This window comes from Anser anser (genome assembly GCF_964211835.1).
Source record: "Anser anser genome assembly, chromosome: 6".
Lineage (NCBI taxonomy): Eukaryota > Metazoa > Chordata > Aves > Anseriformes > Anatidae > Anser > Anser anser.
Genome location: NC_139726.1, coordinates 35,425,442 through 35,446,653, shown reverse-complemented (window position 1 = coordinate 35,446,653; position 21,212 = coordinate 35,425,442). Strand labels below are relative to the sequence as shown.

Genomic DNA, 21,212 nt, shown 5'->3' with positions numbered 1-21,212 from the left:
ATCATAGCTACTCAAAATTTTTGAAAGTATGTGTTTTACAATACTGGAACTCAATATGAGAATTTGTCCACAAAAGGTAACTTTTGAAAATTCCTCAACATTCTGAAACAGCAAACCTACTCAGAACCATTCTTTCTTATTGCCTAGCTTTACTTGACACATTATCTTCTTTTTAGTGCCCACTTAATTGACAAACACTGCTAAAGCAAACATTGCATAAAGAGACAATTAAAAAAAAAAAAAACCTGAAAATCCTATGACTGAAAATCCATGACTATGTTTAGACTAAATGACTAAATGACTGAAAATCCATGACTATGTTGGATCTATACAGATCCAAAAAAAAAAAAAAGACGACCTCATATTAAAGCGTTATATTCAGTCAACTTAAACACTTCAGTTCTGTTCCACAGCTAACTAGCATCAACTTTTTTGGTTACATGAATAAATAAGTCCCAACACTAGCAAATGTTTGTTTCCCAAAACAGTGCTGAAAGACGTATCTATTATTGTCATTTCCAAGGTTTCCATAGGCTCTCCTAATAACTGTGCCAGTTTGGTACAATGGTAACTCACTGATCATGCTGTAATTTAGGGTAGTAATTTAATTTCAAGACTGAGTATGTTAAAATATTTTATGGGCTCCATGCAAATATAACCGTGGTAAAAAGGCAATAATCTATTTATATAGAAGGCCATTCTATAAGAGGCTTCTTCACTTCGCTGACTTCATCTCACCTTAAAAATCTCGGAGTGTGAAAAACCAGCAAAGGTAAAGAAGATGGACGATAAAAAGTAATCATATTTTATTAATGATCTATAATATCTCATTCTATAAACATATTTCTTCTCCTCTATTTTCATCATATTTCCTTTATGGATACCACTGGCCACATTTCCAAGACCACATTCAGATTACATACACATGTCCAATTTCACATGTTCCCACACAGGAAAATATATCTTACAATTGTACAGCAAAAATCAGACAGATAGAATGGTTGAGGTTGGAAGGGACCTCTGGACATTAGTCAACCTCATCACCCTTCAACAGCAGCATCAGCTACAGCAAGTTGTCCAGGGCCGTGTCTGGTTGGGCTTCAACTGTCTCTGAGGTTGCACGCTCTACCAAACAGCCATGCAGTTTCTATAGATTTCAGCCAGAACTACAGGTGCTTAATAACTTTTAGGAATTGGCCCTTCAAGTCAAGTGCTGTCTTTCCACACAACCACAAACAGCAGTAACTCTGCCTGCCCTTCGATTTAACTTTTTCCCTCCTCTCTCATCATTCTTCTTCTAATATATGCTGTTTTCCAACCCAAACGCTTTCTTTCTCCTCTGAAATCACATTCCCTTCTTCAGTCCTCTCCATCTTTCTCATACTTGTCTGGGTAAAAATGCTCATCTAATCTCCCTTGAAGATCTGTTTTAATCAATCTTAATTTTGTAATTATTCCATTGTATTGCTACCAAATAGCAGTTGTCCTGCATTTTGGCTGTTCTTACACTCTTGATCTTTATTTCTAAGATTATTTTCAGAGACTACAGTTCCTACTGTATAGCGTTCACATTATATTAACATGCCTTCTTCACCTGAATGTAGTTTTGGTTTGGATTAGTCTGTACAATATAATCAATAATTCAACTTTTTCACTACCTGAGGTAATAGCATTCTGTTCAGCAAAACTTAAAGTTTTTACCATACGCAGCTAAACTGAATGCCATGTTCTTTCCGTAAATTCTGATTTAAACCTCTCTCATAGCCAGCATTTTACTCAGAGAAGTTGAAAGTTGTAAAAAGGGCACAGCTTCACAACCACTGTCTGAGGAGAAGGTACCAAGACTAAAGGGATCTTTCTATTACTATGGCTACTCAATCCTTCAGATAAAGTAAGAATTATACAAGTTTACTTGTCTGTATTTCTTTGCTGTGATGACCCTGCCTGAGACAAGACCATTTGCACAGGTTATCAAATAGTAAGTTAACATCTTTAACTTGCTTTGAGACCATCAAGCCATCAAGTGGTCTGGACAAACAGGAGTGATTTAAGGACAGGAATAAATACTACTTTGTTATTTCGGTAGCGTATGGGGAGTTGTTAGTATTTTTTTTCCCTGCAAATGAAACATTACATATGGGATTAGGATCTGCTCATAGCAACAGTTCCCACAAATACAGAAAGTGGTTGTGTCATCCCAAGTGTTCTGTCCCTACACATTGGGTGGAAAATTTGGAAAAGAAATCTCTTGAACCTGAATAATCAGTGCACTGGGTGGAGCACTCACTTTGCAGCACTGAATATTCACCTCTGGAACTGAGTTCAAACCAAGTCAAACTGATGTAACAGAAAATTCTTTAAACAAAGCATTAATAACAAAACTTTGAGTCAGAAATCAGTTTCAGAAAGATAATGCCTAGGGCAACCTTTTTTCTTCCCCCCCCCCCACCCCCCAATTAGCTGTTGAACCCTGCAGTCAGTGTATTCTAGAGATGCGGTGATAAAAGGAAATATTTAACATTTTGTTCTGTTTTTCAAGACTGTAACTGCTAATCTAAAAGCTAGGTCAGTTCAAACTTTAGGTCTTCATTTAGATCCCTGCAAGATCAACATCACAAAGAAAAGAACAAGCCAAGAGGACTAACAATAAATATTCAAACACAATTCCCATAAGCCAAAGTTTTGGAGCACAGAAAAGGACATCCGTATCTCATCCTTTCTTGCTTCTAGTAATACTCTCTACCTATAGAAACCAGTTCTGAGTGAGAGAGAGGACTTCACAAAAGCCAGAAAGCTGGGGAAGTGCCACTGTGTGCTGCTGTACTGTATTTTTTCCACTTGCTGGATACAAACAGTATCAGTAAGGTAATGTCTTGAGAAAAGCAGTCTTAAATGTACATTTGATTTTTCCAGGAAAAAAGACATTCTGAAAATCCTGTTGAACTCCCAACCTGATTTACAGAGCAACAGTTTCTCAACAGGCAGCTGACATGCATCATTCATTCAATAATGCACTAGTTGTATTTTTTTTTTTTTACTTCTCCTAATAACAGTAACTCAAGAATCACCTCATAAAACTGTTTCAGAGTACATTCCAAAGCAGAAATTTTATTGTCAGCAACGGTGCAACCACAGATGTCCTAGCTGACTACCAAGGTATCTTGAATCCTCATTGCAACAGACAGTTTCTATCACTACAGAAAAATATGTTATGACAGGTCACAGACAAATATTCAACACTTGGCCTCTCACTGTAGTCTTGAAGAAAGCTTCAGGTCAGCACAACATAGACAGCTACTGGACAACACAAAATGAGTCAGTGACTCATTTTTTATATATATGTATATATATATATATAAGGCAAAAGAGATATGTATTTCCAAATCCACACTAGGAATGGGTATGGTATGTCTTCAAAACCACAGCTAATGCATCGTAGATCAGTATTTCACCAAAACTATGCTGTTCTCTCAGTGATATTTGGTGTTCCTCTTCTGAAGTTTAAAAGTAAAAGACCACTACTAAAAAAGAGTACTACCAAAAAGGATTCAGCATCACTGTTCGTGCTAGGCATACAGGAAAGAGAAATGAAGTTCTTCAGTATGTCAACTTGCACTCACATAGGGAATGCTCTAGGAAAAAGGAAGATAAAAGAACCCAATTTTCCTCTACTGTCTACTGCAAAGATTCCCACTAAAAGAAGCAGAAGCAGTTTAAAAAACATTGCTTCCCATCCACCCATGAAGACTTCTGTTTGCATTTGATGAAGGAAAGAAAGACTGTAAGTAAATATTTTTGACAGATCTTTCTGATAAAATGAAACATAAGGCAAGTGGTGCTGCAAGTCTGGCGTGAAATGAACAAATCAGACTCAGCTGAGTTAACAGGAGCATGCTTTCCCTGTGATGAATCTTAAGGTTGGCTGTAAGAAGAACCTCACTGATGGATTTTATAGGAGAGGGAACACTTCAATTTGGGGGAGAAACAGCTTCCAATTTTAGCATAAATATTTCAGGAAAAAGTATTTTGCAAATACATTTATGTTCTTAGGAACAGAAAATTTATGTCCTTTCCTATCCTGTAGTGTAACCAGCCTCATGGAGCCTGAACAAAATGCAGAGATTTCATTAGTAAGCCTCAGGCTTATTCTGCCAGCAAAGTTCTATATTTGACATTTGGTATTCTGACACATCATTATGAGCTGTGCTCTAACACAATGGAACAACATGGCACAATGTGATGGTTTCAGTTCAGTGGAGAATTTGGATAGCATGCTTTTTCCTAGATGCAACCATTTCATATTTATATTAGTATGAGAGGCAGGAGAGTTTGCAGCAGTGACACTAAAAATGTTTTTAGCCTACCAATTTTCAAAATAACGTGAAACAATGGCAAGAAGAAAATCATGACGTTTAGGGCTAATTTCAATTAGTTGTTTTCTAGAACTGTTCTACACTATTATATTGCCCACTCCATTTCTATCTAGAAGACAACTTAGTAATTAAAGAAAATGCTCAGAAGCTATAAAAATGGGTGGGTGGGTTTTGGTTTTAGTGGGTAGGGGGGGTTCTTTCATTTCTTTTTGTTTTGTTTTCTGTGGGGTTTTTGTTGTTGTTGCTGCTATTGTTTTGCTATCCATATTTGTTTTCCACAATTGTTACTGTTAAAGTAAGTTATCTTAGCAGTGGAGTTATGCTGCTACTGTCACAGCTTTCATGCTCAGCAAAAGTGCAATAAGAAACAAAGGGTTTTTTGTTGTTGTTTTCTGTTTTCTTGTTTTGTTATGTGCTTTTAAAATGTTTAACACAAAAGGGTTTTTGCCCATCACAACAGACCTCTGCCTATTGTAAAAATGTTGTAAATGTAATATAAAAAAGATACCATGTGGCTGAAGGACTACAAAAGCACTCTCAAGTCCACTGGATGGAATCACTCAGCTTACTGCAGTGTCTTTTTACTGCTCTCCAAGCACTTGCTTTTAGTTACTTTCAGAGAAAGGTACTGCACTAGACAGAACTTTTGGTCTGACAATTACATCATTCTGTATATTCATACTGAGAGTGTCTTAAGGTCTGTATTAATTTCTAGTAAATGTTAACATTACTGTTATTATTTGTTAACACAGATAACATACAAAATTTATACCCTACGTATTCAGGTTACGTAGGTCAATAGGTTGCCATTTTATATTTCTTAGTCTCATTTGAAATACATATTTTGAAAACTGTGGCTGTCAGAACATTGTAAGATTTACAGTTTTCTGAAAGCCTTACTTTAGCCTTCAAAGCTGATCTTATTGAGAAATTATTTATGATTATTTACACTGCTTAGTACATTTAACCACAGAGAACAGTCATTTTGACAGCTATTGAAATTACCATCAGGAACAGAGTGAAGCATGCAACTGGTGGAAGCACTGTGAATTAAACTCTAATGGCCTCAATCAATTTCTCTCCTTTTGGTTGATTCTTACTCTTAATGAGTTCACAAATACATCAGGAAAACACCCCAATTTAAGTCACAGATTAAAAGAGATTTCTTTCAATGGAAAACAATTGTTCTTATTATGCTACAATAATATCCCTGTATGCATTGTGGAAACAGACAGAGAAAAGCTTGAGATCAACAGCAATTGCTGTTATCTCAATTAAAGCAGGACATAGCCCTTTGGAAAATTTGCTTGTACTGATCAATATAAATCCAAAGAATAATCAGAATGAAGCAAATTGTTATAAAGGGCTTTTTCAGTGCCCATAAAACTTCATTCTGAACTAAGTATGTTGCATGACCTTCCGTCTTGCTGATTCAGCCCTCCTGGATGTCACTGCCTCCTCAGTTGGATTGATTCTGCCGGTAGCACAGCTGCACCCTAAACTGAACAGGCTAGTGGTCTGGTTTAAAATAATAATAATAATATAATAAAATTTATAATAATATGTGTTTTTGTTTGTTTTTCTAAAAAAAAAGCTATTTTAAAGGAGTTTAGAATCTTTTAAAGCTCATCTAAGGCTCATTTCACAGATTAGTTTTACAGCATTTCCATGTAAACACTCAAGTTTGTAGAACTGAGGGGACTGTGACCTCCACCTCAGAAGGGAGGAATAAAATGATCAAGTGCCAAGATGATTATAATATGAACTTTTAAACTGACTTTGCCTCAAAAAAAAACAAAAAACAATGTGTACCATAGTTAACTCAGTAGTGCTACACCTTTTATATTTGTTAAATATGTGCTGGGAAATGCAAACAGAAAATTGAGAACAGAATTTCTCACATAAAAAAATGTATCTGTGATGTCAATTACATCTATTAATAATTTATAAAACCCTGCTTTAAAATAACATTATTACTTCCATTTAAATATTTGTAATAGACATGCAACTATTCATATTTCACTAAAAAAAATGTGATGAGTCTATATAATTTGGGATTATTTGAAAAGAAGTACAGCAAACCAAGTAAATGGACATATAGGAACCTTTGCCTAGAGAAAATAATCACCTCTGACTAGTTGTTTTTAATATACACAATTTCTACTAAAAACCAAAATGAACAGAACAAAACAAAAAAATAGTACAACCCACACAGCAAAACCAAGCCAAATATTATAAGTAGAAGTAACAAACTGTACTTGTACAATGATAAACCCTGCCAAGAATGCTTATTACCCAGGATTTAGACACAGTGGATGAATTTTAAAACAAACAAACAAAAAAAGTCACCTAAGAAAGAAATGGGAGATTTGACCTCAAAATATGACATCTGTGTAACTTCATTGCTTAGAGTTATTTTGCAACAGAATAGTCTGCAATTCAACATAAAAAGACAAAAGCAGTGATAAGAGAAAAAAAACAATAAGAGAGTTTTTTAATCACAAAATGAAGACAATGTGAAGTTTCTCCAAGGTCATTACTGAAACTTCCATAATTATGCATTTTTTTCTTTTGTTATTTTTAAATTTTACTTGAAACTCAAATACCACACAAACTGGGCGGAGAGGGAAAAAAAGCGCTGCCTGACTCCCAGAAAAATAAATAATTAAATAAATAAAAATCTCAGCATAGCTCTCAGCATACTTTCATAAGTAACCGATTTTCAATGAAGCCATTGATTCACAGAAGAATTTCCCAAGTAGGGCTAAACATCTAGCTAGTGATTTACAACAATGGTAGGAAGTGCACTTAGAGCTGCTCCCAGAATTTTTGCAAGTATAGCAAAAAAAAAAAAAAAAGTCTCTGATATAATTCTCTTTTATGGGTGAACGTATGATAAACATATGCGCTGGTTCAGTAAAGAGCTGGTTTAATCATACATTTCGCTTAACTTTTATACAGCTTCCATCAACTACTTGATGACAAACAAAAACATACAAAATATTCTACAAGAGTAGCTAACATTTCTATCAGATACTACATGATTCTTAAATGCCATCTGTTTCTGCCAAGGAATCTCTTACATTATCATTTCCTTTCTGTTTTTCATTTTTCATGCTTTCCATGGTAGATGTAATTAACTTAGCTCGTCTATGACCAAAAGCACTATATAATCATAGCCAGCTTCTCTCTTTGTTTTTGCAAATCTTCTGGATAAAGTTGGAAGCTTTAAGAGGCAACATTCAACCCATATGTGGGTCTTGCGAATTGCTGTTGTCACTGTTGATCCTGAGATCGCTACAGCTAACATTTCTCAGGATCAGAGCCCTGGTGGTTGTACAGGGCCTGAAACATGTTTGTTTAAGGAAAGGAGAACTGCTCAGCTGTTTTTATTATGTTAAAGCTGAGTACTTGTTTAAAAAAAAAAAAAAAAAAAAAAGCCTGAGGAAGGGAGACCTAAGAGATGTGAGACAATGTTTGCCTGACCTTTTACATAGGACTGTATGATCCAAATTTTATCATTAATCTTCAGCTCTGAAAATATACCTCCCTGTATACAGAAAACAGCAAGGAGCTAAGACTTCACCACTCAGTACACAGTCATTTTCTCTTGTTATTAAAAACAAATACTCAAGTAAGAAACAGAAATTAAATAGAATGGATACCATAAATAGTGCCTGTTTAGTTCTCCATAGGTTCAAGACTGCATTGGAAGAGAGCTGGTTTTGGCACGTACTGCATATGCAACACTGCAGATGAGGTCTAGGAGGAATTCCCTGGGTGTAGAAGCCGCCCTTTTATTATGTTTACACTGCCTATCAAACTCAATTCACACTACCCATTCACACACACAGATGTAATTACAATAACACAAGAAGTAATAGCAATAGAAGTTATATCAGACTGTTTTTGAAAGATCCTTTTGTAAAATCTAAAGACCCCTGAGATTTGAAGTGATATCATCATTTATCAGCCAAAAGATGCATCAGACCTGTACTAATGACATGAACTTTCTCCAGGACAGAAGTTTATAACTGAAAGAGCCAGTCCACAATTCTTTCTTTCAGAAAAGAAGCAGCAGTAACACCACTTAACTAGTTTAACTTTGGTATTGAGTTTTATAAGAGTTTTATAACTTAGCAATACGAAGAAACCTAGTCTTGGAACTAAGATAAGATCTATTATTTGACAGATTAGATAGCATTTAAAAATAGCATCAGAAAAAATATTACATTGTTCTTTCTAATGAATGGTCCCAACACGAATTAAGCAATTAACTGCAGATTACACAGCCAACAAAAAAACAATAAATTCTGTTAATGAAATTGTTGTATTCGAGAAATCCTCTGGCACATTGATTGTTCTAAATCCAAAGTGATGTTTCAAAAGCAATTACAGTAGCCAGTTCTTTATTATCTTGTCTCACAGTAATTCAAAGCAACATGCTGAAAGCAATTCCATTACATTGTAATTACCTCATGTTACTGTCAGTAGCCAAGAGGCAGCATATGCTCCCTATCATAAATAGTTAAATCGCTCACTCTTTAGTGAAGGAGTAAATCTTGGAAGGCCTTTATCTCAAATGGTATATTTTTGAAGAAACACAATGGGAACTGGGTGCACAGTTAGGAGAAGATGTACAGAAAAATGGTTAATGGCAAGCAGTTACTTGATTTATCAAGCACTGTGGCATGGGTCCAGTGTAGAAGTGTGTCTAGGAGCTGACATGTTAGCAGAGGGGGCACAGAGGACTGCAGCTGCCCTCTGCAAGCCACAAGACAGGAGTGCACTGACACAACCAGAAAACCCCATGCCCGTTCCTACACCAAACACTCAGAACAAGCTATTAGACAATGAACTATAGCAGGCTTCATGTCCCTACAAAACACTGAATTAGAGATGTGCAATCTTTGTGCTTGGTACAGAGCGCTGTGAGAGAAGCCTACATAGAGAACGATATTTCCACCAGATCCGAACTCAATGAGGAAAACTTTCCAAATTCAAAACAGCAAATAAATCACCCCACCAACACTCTTAGAAACACAGCTTCTCTTCTAGAAGACTAACTCTGTGCTCAGCCAGGGCCTCAGTCACGGCCCTGTGCTCACACATCCTCAAAAGGTACGTCGCGCTGTATTATTCATGTATCAAGTTCTCACAACTTATGTGCCCTGAACTATTCAAAAGTCCCTAAATTACTTCCCACAATAGGCAGCCAGGAGCAATCCCACAAAACAATTATTACCTTCCATAAGGGGGAAACTCAAAGTAGCCTCTCTATCCAGTTTGACAGCCAGACACAAAAACCACAAAGCACTTGTTTTTAAGTATACCCATCTCATTAGGTATCCTGCAGAGTGATTTTTAGTACTCTGTGAGGGTATTGCTGCCTCATTGAAATATTTTATTCATTGAGGTTGGTCCAAAATATCCAAAATATCAAATACGTGCAAGATATTAATAAGTTATATGTAAATATTTATTGCTAAAGAAAATAATTAGGATGTTGATTTAAAAATCAGAGAGATTTCTGCACCATGAGATGACCAAAATAACAGACTGCTGTAACAGTCACATGCCTGCTGTATAAAGCTTCCATATTTTCATTCAGATTACATTGACGCAATATTGTGTATGCTGATTTTCTCTGGACATATACAGTCTTATATTTTTGGAAAGCATGTTCTGCTTTCCTAAAAAATGCTTCCAGTACTTTTTAATATCAGGAGAGAATGTTGTGAGAACTGAAAGACAAGACTTTCAAATAAAGGACCTTACAGACATGCCTGCCACAAACCATCTCCTATAGAACCAGAGTTTCCTGCTCGTTTAGGCCAAAGTCATAGCAACAGTCTGCCTTCCTTGTATGCCAGCTTTAGCACACCTGGTTTCCTGTCACCTCAGAAACTGAACAGCCACAGTCACAGCTTGGATGGCAGACTTGTTGGAAGACCACCATGTGAGGCAACATAAAAGCAAGGAAGCATGGTTCAACATGTGGTTTGTGTGACCTAATTTGCCAACTGAGTCAAAAATGAGCCAAGTGTTTTCAAAATTGCTGCTTTGGCAGACTAGAATAAAAACAAAAAGGGGAAAGTCAAATGACCAGTCAGATCTTTCCCATTTTTCTCTCTCTTTTTAACCATTCTGTAATTATTCCTTTCTTTCTGAGACAAATTATTTTGTTCTGATTTTAATTAAGAGTTACTCTTTTTTTAGCTGAGCACTTAGGTCAGGAAAGTATTTTTTGGAGGTGCTAGAGCCAGAGGCTAACAGGCCCTTCTTAGCACAAAACACCCTTGACAAGGAAGAGGTCACAGGAAATGTCCATGGATCCATAAGGAGAAGCAATTCAGACTGGGGCCACACACGCTCCTCTGACCCATATTCATAGTTCAATGGGCAAAGGAGAAATAATAGAACTACTGGGTGAAGAAACTACACAGAGTGTTTAATATCTCCTTAACAAAACCGTATTTACAAAGATTGTTTCCCTGAAAATAAACAGAAGATGGAGGATGGTCACACCATCTTTTCAGTCTATGAATGACCTAAAAAGCCGGCACCTTTTCCACAAAATCAGAGCACAGTGCCTCTGTGCTATTGCCTTGCATACGTTGCTAGTTCTTCCAGTAACAAACCCGTACCTCTTCAGCAAAACATTCTGAGCCATTTGCTGCAGCTTTGGCATTAACTTTGGCAGACTTCCAGAACTATCTATTCAGCAGTTTTCAAAGCAACCCAGAATCAGCAGGCAACTTCAAAAATCCTCAACTCGGACTCGGGCTCGCCCATAACCCTCAAGGGGTTCTACAAATGTAAACATAACAAAACTTTGTTCCTTCTTACAACTTGTGAATTGCATGTTTACCTTCTTTATTTTGTGGCAGACAACTCAGACTATGCATGCCTACAGCAGCAAGTAGCGTGCCCCAGTCAGAAAAGACCTGCAGAGCGAAGCGCAGCAGAGACCTGCCATTCACCCTCTACTGCTTCCACAGACTGGAGAGCATTAGGTATGCTGCTGGCGCACCCTTTCCATTTAAGTTTTGTCTGTTAGGAATTTAATTCATTAAAAATATGAACTTAGTACACTAAAAAAGGTGTGCTCTTCAATGTAAGCAAATGCACAGTAAGAGCAGACGGTAGGGAGATTCATTTCAAAAGTTCACTCCTGACTAAAAAACCTGGTGAAAATGGGCTGTCTTTATATCTAATTACATTGATTTAATTACTTGTACCAAGTTTTTCTGTCAGAGTTGGGGATACACCTGGATTTTAACTTTGAGGTTTAGCAAAAGTTCAAGAGAATGCTGAAAGAAACAGGCTGCTATTCACTCCACAAAGCAGCCAGACAGTCGCTTTAAGCCATTTTCTGAGGATAGTCCTTCGGAGAAATTTCCAAGCTACCACATTCCTGTCACAGAAATTCCCCCTGAAGAAAGATTGCAGAGCACAGCAGCAACTAGTGAAAACTCTGATCTAAAAACAGGGATACGGACAGAGACAGGTAAAATCCTGCCTTACTTTATTTGGAGTACAACACTTTCTCTTCTTCTCTGAGCATAGTTTTGTGTTTCTAGGCACTTATGAAACTCCTGTCAAAATACCAAGATTTTAATTTTACAATATACAATAGATGAAATAAATTTTAATGATACAGACCAAAAGAAAAAGGCAAATAGCAGCAAAGTACACAACTTCTGATATTTCAAAGATCTCGGAATGTTTACTGAAAGTTTTGTGGATGTTTTGTCTGAGTAACTTTGTAATGAAAAATCATTAAGTCAAAGATTCATTCTCTAGCCTTAAAATGTGGATGAATTACTAACAAACTTTACTTCTTAACAACTTTAGACAGACATTTGACTTAAATAGACATTTCAACCAGAGCACACAACTAAATTATGATTTCATGCTTTAAAATCTTGTTGCTTTTACTGAATTTGTAAACTACTGTCACAACATTTACTGTGGTAAGGATAACACAATCTGCCAACTGAAGTACTATGCATTCATTTTAAACTTAAGGTATTCCAATCGCAAACAAAACGATTCTATCACCACCTCCCACTGTACTGTTTCCATATACACTGGGAAATCTTCCTCTATTTTCACCAGCATATACTAATACTTTGGTTTGGGTAGTGAAGTCTCTTTGTATGGTTTCCTTTCTGCACAATGAATAGAAATTATTATTCTGTTTCCTGGATATGGAAAGGCAAGGAGTTTCTATGTAATCTTAAAGAATAGGTCAACCAACCTATTTTAAAGTTAAGCACATTCATCTCTGCTTCTAACAGAACCATCTGAGTTTTAGATAATTTCATAGTTAACAGAATGAATCATAACCTGGTTAGGTGATAGAGAAACCATATATAACAAGAGAAGGGTTGTACCCTGCCTGAAAAGACGTCTGGATTACTTTCACTGCATCGGTGATTTTTCTCAGTGGCTTTGCATCATCCCTGTCACATGCTGAGACTTTTCTTTCTTTTTTTTCTTTCCTTTTTTTTTTTTCTTTTTTTTTTAATGGTAAAATTTGATCCAAAATCTCAGTTCACAAAAGCTTGTAGCTTGTGTTGCAAAATTATGTAATACAGATGAGGTTCTTGAATAGCAGGCCATAGTAAGCAGGGTTTTTCATTTTTTAACTAACAGATGCTGGATTGCCCAACCGCCCTTTCTGCAAGAACAAACATGGATTCATACTCATTTTCACAGGGGCATGACTATAAGTTTCAGCCAAATGAAAACTCAGCTTTCATTATCTTTCGCATAAAACAAGTTTCTTCTAATATTGATGTACGTATCATAAACTTAAAAAACAAAATAACTGACTATCATTAATAAAGTTAATGTCTCTTAATGCCTTCTGTAAAAATAAATGTTAGGTTACTGGTGTGTCTTCTTAAGTACTATACAATGAAAATATCTAGAGGCTTGGAAAACTTAGCAAAATTTCCAACTCTATTTTAAACCCAGAACAAAAGAATTTATCAGTCTGGCTCTTATAAATGTGCTGATTTCCATTACATAGAGAATCTATTTGTAGTATATTTTTAAATCTCTAAACAAATGACTATGAATATTTGCACTGTAATGCCAATAATTCAAAAGTAAAAGCTAACCAAAATAAACCGGTTTAAATCTGCATGCTAAATCCCACCCTGTCTAAAAACATTTTTTTTCTTTTCGGCTTTTAAGATATTAATATTTTATAGCTGCTTAGAAAATGCCTTTTCTTTTTCAATGACAGAAACTCGCCTTTTCTTCAGAATAGTAATCCACAATAGCTGAGTTCCTGGAACTCAAGAGACACCTTTAAAACTGCTGTCTAAGCTTTCATCACTTCACTTTAAGCTTTACTTTACTAAAAACCACAATAAATGAAAGAGAAATACTTGGAGAAAACATGCACAGGGACACCCACATGCACAATGACCTTCATCTGAACTTGCTAAGGAAGCTGCTAATGAAACAGTTAAAAATAATGACAAAGATGATGATAATGATATGTAGTACTTTTAAAAGAATCATTTAAAAAAAAAAAAAAGAAAACTGAGATAGGGTCTTGATTCTTTGGCCCCGCTACAAGTGACACTCCCCGTCTCTTCAGTTTATGTAATTAAATGAGTGAACATTATGAAAGTTTTGCCTCTGTTAGGCTGTGAGACTGAGGTCATACTGTTATACACAGATTTCCCCTAAAAATGTTGCAAAGGATGAGAACATGCGGATGATTACTGAGTTACTGCATTCGCACAGCAGAGCTAATACGCAAAGGTGAGCACTTTGTGACCTTCAGCAGCTTTTTCAACCAGAAACCAGAAGTTTCTGTGAATCACAGTCACATGGAGATTGTTTTAAGACTGCCATTTCTGGCAAATGAAGCCTCCAAACCAACAAGAGTTATAGTTCTGGCTTACTTGTGAATCTCTCAGAGCAATACTGTATTAAATAGGCCAACTAAAAGATTGATGCTAAACTGTAAAAGAAGCGTTTCTCGCCTGTTTGTGCCTCTGACAGAAAACAACATTTGTCTGGCCTGTATGAAATATTGGCAAAATAGCTGCAAGTTTTCCTAGCTGTAAGGCAATATGCTTAAAAAACCTAACAGCTAAACAAAGAAGCTCCACATCTTCACATAGTTTCACTTTTTTTAGTATTGCTGATTTGCTCTCTCTGACTGAGGGAAAAAGTCTTTTTCTCTTTTCTGTTTGTCCCAGATGAATTACAGTAACTATACAAAATGGGCCATCTTAAATCATCTTGCTCACCACACACACCCATCAAAGCAAGAGCTGCATGTGAACTAATCCCATGCTGGATTAGCAGAGAGACAACCACAGATGTTCCTGGGACACACGATACAATATACAATATGTCTGGACACTCTTTTAGTATCAGAGAGATTTGGAAGCATTCTGGAACAGAAGTGAACATGGTACTGAGCCAGCTCTTCACTAAGGAAGCTAATTAATACACAGCAATTGTGGATTTGTTCTCTTAAATAAACCACAGTGTTTCCATGTAGTATTTCTCAAGCCATGCAACATTTTTTAATTTTTCTTATCCTTTCACGTCAATTTTTCAGGGAACTGCCAAAGCTGGTGCACTACCATACTCCAAGTGTAGTTGGAAAGCTGACTCTGTGAGTGCATTTTCTTACAGTTCAGAGCAAAACAGGCTCTGTACAAGTAGGGAATACTTGACTATAGAAGAGAAATGGTGATTTATGAAACATGACCAATTTTAAAAATATTTTTGTCCTTTCCATACATTGTGCAGTCACCAGTGGAAAATTCCTACTATTTGTGAGGCTATGAGGCTATAAATCAAAACAAATAGGAAATGTCTCCTAAAGACCTTAACAAATAGGGTACAGCTGCAATAATAGAAGTGTGGGATGCATGGTTTGATGTGTACATTTTGCATACACCTTAAATCAGTAACAGTCATCATTCTAATTATGTTTTATTGTGCAATAATAAAATACCAGCCTACTTGGCAACTCCCAAGTTTAGGTTAAGAATTACTCAGTATATTTTAGCACTGCTAACATTTAATTTTAGACTAGCTAAGATTGGTTGTGTGACCCTAGTCCCAGGTCAAATAACAGACCTTTTACCATATCATGTGATTTAAAGTAAAGTACCATCTGAGCTAAAACAAGGAAGCTGAAAAGGAAAGAGGAAGCGAGCTCAGGCACCCTCCAACATGACTGGTGGTAATAAATCAGTTCAACAGAAAAGTGAGAAAAATTCTTCATATGATGCAGGCAGGATGTTTGTCGAGTTTTATAGAGCGATGCTCAGTTACTGCAAAAACAATTTTACACTTGGGCAACGTAATTCTTTCTTTTAGTTTGATCACCCACAATTAGCAAAAAGTGGTGGTGATCACATCTTTTCCAGTAGTGCTCGAAACCAAAGATCAAAGACCAAGTGACACACTTTTGTCATTTGAAACTTACCCCAGGAATCAACAGTGCTCTCAGCTGCCGCACAAGGAGACCAGAGTTCCATCCCAAAGGCAAACTAGGATTTTCTAGTGACTTCGTTTGGGAAAGAATGATTATTTAGTCTCACAGAGATTTCACCTGGAATGGGGAATAAACAAATGAAAACCAACAACAACAACTAAAGAAAAAATAAAATAAAAAAGCACCAGTTATAATGTAATTCTCATTGCCAAGACTTTAATAACTAACTGTCTTGCATCCTTTATCTCAAAAAGCATAAGTGTTGTGGCAATGCTACTTGGAAAAATCTCTTTCTGTTTTGATTTTAAAGTTTGTCATATGTAATTGAAAAATTCTCTATTCCAGAGTACCTTCTTTCTGCTTAAAATGAGCAAAGCCATAAACCGAAAACACAGACTCAGATTTTAAGCCCTCTAATCCAACTTTTTCTGCAAATTAAATAAAGGACTTTGATAAAAGCCCTTGAACATCAGCTTGTGAATATATTCTTCTGTTTTCATAAGACTCCTGAAATATGCTATCGAAACATTAAAAAATAATGCAATTTTCAACATGATATACAATTCACGAATGAAAAAATTAGTCAGTTCTGTGTTGAAATGACCCACTAAGAACCAAGCTACCAAGCAAGCACATTGTGCCATGAAGCATTAATTAATTAGCATCTTTTTTTTTAAACACTCTAAAGATATTTTGCCTCTAGACATGTGACTTCATCAGTATTTTTTGTATTCATTTTATTGTTAATGACACCTCTGATATGAGACAATATACACAAAAAAGCAAAACATGAGGCTTCAGAAATTATGGAATCAGAAAAAGAAGTGTTTGTGTAAGATATACTGACAGGCATGTATTGCTTCAAAGCACAACTTACATTTTTGCTACAGATCTCTAGAGTATCCAAAATGTTCTGAAATGCATGAATCTTATATAAGTTACTGTCTGGGAAACAGCTGCCAGATGGGTGGCATGTATACTTATGCACATTAATCTTTCACATGTCACAGCTATGACCTCATAAATGTAAATCTCTACGAAGTGTGTGCATTTTTTAATGCTCAGAAGACTGTCACCTCTAGGCTAGATATGCAAAGTAAATGCATGCAGACACCTGTTGGAGATGCCCATCAGGCATCAGTGCTTAATGGGTCAGAGTCAAAGTGGCAGCCGGTCACAAGTTCCTTTGGGGTGAATACTGGGGTACAATAGTATTCAATGTCTTTATAAATGATTGGGATGATGGAATCAGATTCATTCTAATCAAGTCTGAGAGTGTCACCAGGCTAAGAGAGGAAGAAACTGCAGAGAGAAGAGACACCTTAGAAAGGCAGCTTAGCAGGATAGAAAACTAACAGGAATTGCAGGAGGTTTAACGAAGACAAATGTAAAGACTTAACTGCAGGATGGGACACATGCAAGCAGCGATACAGGCTGGGATTCTCAATATCAAGTGTGTGCCTTTCGAAGTGCTGGTGAACAGCAAGCTGAACCTAGGCTGACAGTTGTCTCCTTGCAGCAGTGAAGGCAAGCCATGTCCTGGGCTGCATTACTGAAAGTCTATTCAGTAGATCAAGGGATGTGATTATTTCACTCTAGCTGGCGCTCGATAGGCCACACCTGGAATACTGAGACCAGTTTTAGTCCTCCCTTTTCAAGAGAGATTCTGATGAACTAAAGAAGCAAACAGAGGGCCACCAATATGATAAGAAAATTGGAGAACATGATGTGTGAAAAAATGTAGAAAGAAGTGGGTTTGTTCAGCCTAAAGAAGAGAAGGTTTGAGAGATCAAATCAGTCTTGCAATACCTAATAGATAGCTACAGAGAAAACAGAGATGCTCTCTTTGCAAGGATGAACGGTGACAGATGGACACAAGTAACTTCAGGGGGAAATCCATGTGAAGAAAAAAAATATAATAAAGAGAAGGACTTAACATTGGAATAGACTGCACAGAAACTGGGGGAATCTGCCTCACTGAAAATACTCAAGATTCAGCTTGGCCAGGCCCTGGATAGCCTTGTCCAAGGCTCTGATTTCACACTGATCTCCAGAAGTCACTTTCCACCTGGAATTTTCTATATTGTATGATATGCTTATATACAACATTCTCACAATGGGTGTTATCTTAGTTTTCGTTAGGTGTAGGTCTTCCCAACATAAATTCATTCACTGGGTAATGCAACACCATCATGAAGTTCATATAGCCTCTGTAAAACTGCTTACAAGTTCTATAAGACACTACTGTTATTTATTTAATATTAAGTAAGGCTTGTGCTATAATAATTTTGATCTGTACAGAATCAATTTAGATCACTCTGTGCATCAGGGTTACTGATGATAAAATATTCATATGTTACATTTTAAATCACTTTCAGAGCAAAAACAAGGTCACCGAATCAAGGAAAAAGAGCACCCATGTTAGAGAAAAAGGAAAGCCATAAATGTCGCCCGAGCAAGATTTATGATACTCGGTAACACAATGGATCAGCTGCAGAAGAGTGCAGAATCATACTGTTGCATTTCACCTCAGTTACATGTGTCTGTATGCCATAGCCAAACTAAAATCAATGAAAATTACCTGGCCCATGCCATCCCGTTTGGTGGATACTAAGTCATTACAATTGCAGGCACTAATTGTAGCACCTTCTGAAACTATCAAGATCTCGTCTACCATAATCTCAGTGCAGGAGCCCCAAACCCTGAACTCTCCCAGCCCATCTCTCCCAAAGCTCCCCAGCACAAAGCCGTCCGCCTTTCTCACCAAATAATCCAAGGCTCTGTGATTCCCCCTGTGGGACTACATCACTCTTCCAAGTTCTGTAACAGCCCATCCCTTTGATTCAAACTGCACCCTATAGAAAGTCTCTTGAGATTTACTGTATCTTGTTCCAATTATCCAAATTGCAAATGGGTTTAGAAAAACAACAACAACAACAACAACAACAAAAACCTAACAAACAAAAAAAGAAAACACCAAATTTGGAATAGATCATTTCTAAATATTATTCTACAATTTACTGTGGTTACCCAGACTTTTGGTAAGGACTGTTAGTTAATTCTGTATTTATTTGTTTAAAATGCAACCTTTTTATTTAACATGAAGAACTAGTATACAGTTCAGTTCCATTACTGCCACAGGGATCTGAATTGCAATTTAAGCACAAGATTCAATAATTTCACTACTAAACTTTCTCAAATTGTTTCTATATTAAACAATCAGGCGAAATTCCCTCAACAAAGAGTTCAAATCCTAAGGTGAACATGTTTTTTTTTTCAACATACAGTCCTGGGCATTTTAGATGTTTCCAACCTATGTGTCATTTTTGCTAATGAAAATTTAGTTCTGTGCTGACAAAACTGAGGGATTTAAGTGGTCAGACTCACAAACTGAACTACATGTCATAAAGTTCATCTCTTTATCTGCATCCATTAAAATAACGTTTAAACCATATAGTAGTGGCTTAACAAGCTGAAATAAATTAATGTCAAATCAGAGCCAAGCTCTGATGGAAGCATTCCAAAGACAGTGCCTGGACATAAATATAATGAGTCCCCTTTGGACGGGGTACTGGAGGGGTCCATTGCTCAGATGACTTCTGTGACAGAGGCCTGACCTACAGCTTATTTACATCAGTGGAAATCCTTTTCTGGATATCTTGGGCTTTGGATTAGCTCTGTATTTATTTCTGTTTCTATGTCAAACACTCCAGTTTCTCCCTGCTTTACCAAGCATCTGGTAGTTACCTGAGGAAATTACAACCAATGGAGAGGAATATTGTTTGCAATTGTTTCCAGAATAGATGACAGGAAATAATTATCAAACCTGAGCAAGACTTTGCCTTCATACATAAAACAGCCCTCTAGCTGGATCTTTTTACTTCATTGTAAACAACTCAGGAAATCTGAATATATATTCATCCATGGCAGGCTTTAGTGTTCTAATTAGAATTACATTAATTAGTAATTTACTACTGGTTTTCATACTTCCCTTTGATAATTATCACACTATGTTCTTGACTTTAGCTTTAATACCAATAATAATTTTATCACTTAAGGTCTGGCACTCTTCAAATTTCCATTTTACCAGAGTTTGAATTTGCAATGATACCAGGAAACATTCAACCAATTCTTCAATTAGGTTTTCCAGAACCTATTTTTGTACTGTCAGATTCATGCAGCTTTCAGATTTAGTTTCTATTGGATTCAAATATGAAAAACACAAGAGCAGAAATGAAAACTGAAAACAAATGTGTTAAAAAGACCACTTCCAGTGACTGATTACACATCCAAATATACCATTGGTTTAATTTGATACACCCTACCCATCTGCAACAATTAATCTAATATTACTAATAAGCAGCATGAAAGATCATAGATAATGCTCTGCATTTATTAAGATAGGAAACGGGACTGTACAGAGATCCATGTAGTCACTGAGTCTCGCCCCATGTAAACTATCACGTATACAATCCTATTCACAAATTTCACATAGTCCATCTTAAAAGCAAGTTGGGAGATTTTCTCTGCATTATTTAGTTGATGGTTAGAACCTTTCTAATTTACAGCCTAAATTTATTCACAGCTATTTCATACATTTACTTGACTTTGTAGGTTACTGACTGGGCCACGGGGAGCTCAGTAATGCACAGTGTACTGGCTATCAATTAGTCAATTCTCAATTAATGAATAATTAAGAGGGCTAAGGTGACTGTCTGCATTAAACACATTCTAAGGGTTTCCTCCAGCAGCATGTCGAGGTATAACCAGAATTCATTTGAATTCTTAAAACTAACCAAAATATTATTCTACAAACACCATGCATTAAATAGCCACGAATCTTTGGTTTGAGGTGTTCCAGAAATAAGGTCACAAGCCTGCTCTAGGTTCTCTGCAATTCAGTGCTCTTCATCTTACAAGCTTAAGAAAAGTATATAGACTCATACAAAGAGTCCTGTATGGTGCACTTTGATGACATTCTTGAGAAATATCTCTGAATATGTTTTTGATCTTTCTTGTAAATATCTCTCTATATTTTTTCCTGCTCTGCAGATGTTATATCATTTTATATTAAATTTGACTGTGTGTTCACAAGCAAACAAAAACCTCATAGGAGGTTTAAACATCTAAAATTGAACTCTGTGGGATTTCCCATGAAATAGATGTTTCTCCTCTGTTGGGGATGTCAGCATAATGGTTTACAGTTACTTTGCAAAATCAGTTTGAGGCTTTCCTGGTGAAACTGCTGCCTGCTTTGAGAAATGGGAGTAGAAAATCTCCACTGAATCTTATCAGTCTTTTAAGGAACCCTGCTGGACATCAAACCTATCCTTGGACACAATGCAAAACTGAAC

At 36.4% G+C, this 21,212-nt stretch overlaps 1 long non-coding RNA gene across 1 annotated transcript in view; it reads right to left on the bottom strand.

The window, feature by feature from the left end:
- The window catches only part of LOC310902066, a 128,964-nt gene that overhangs the window by 62,896 nt on the left and 44,856 nt on the right, over window positions 1-21,212 (bottom strand). The window contains exon 4 of the long non-coding RNA XR_014586458.1: window positions 15,850-15,975. This is a non-coding gene — a long non-coding RNA (uncharacterized lncRNA). The remainder of the gene's footprint in view (window positions 1-15,849; window positions 15,976-21,212) is intronic.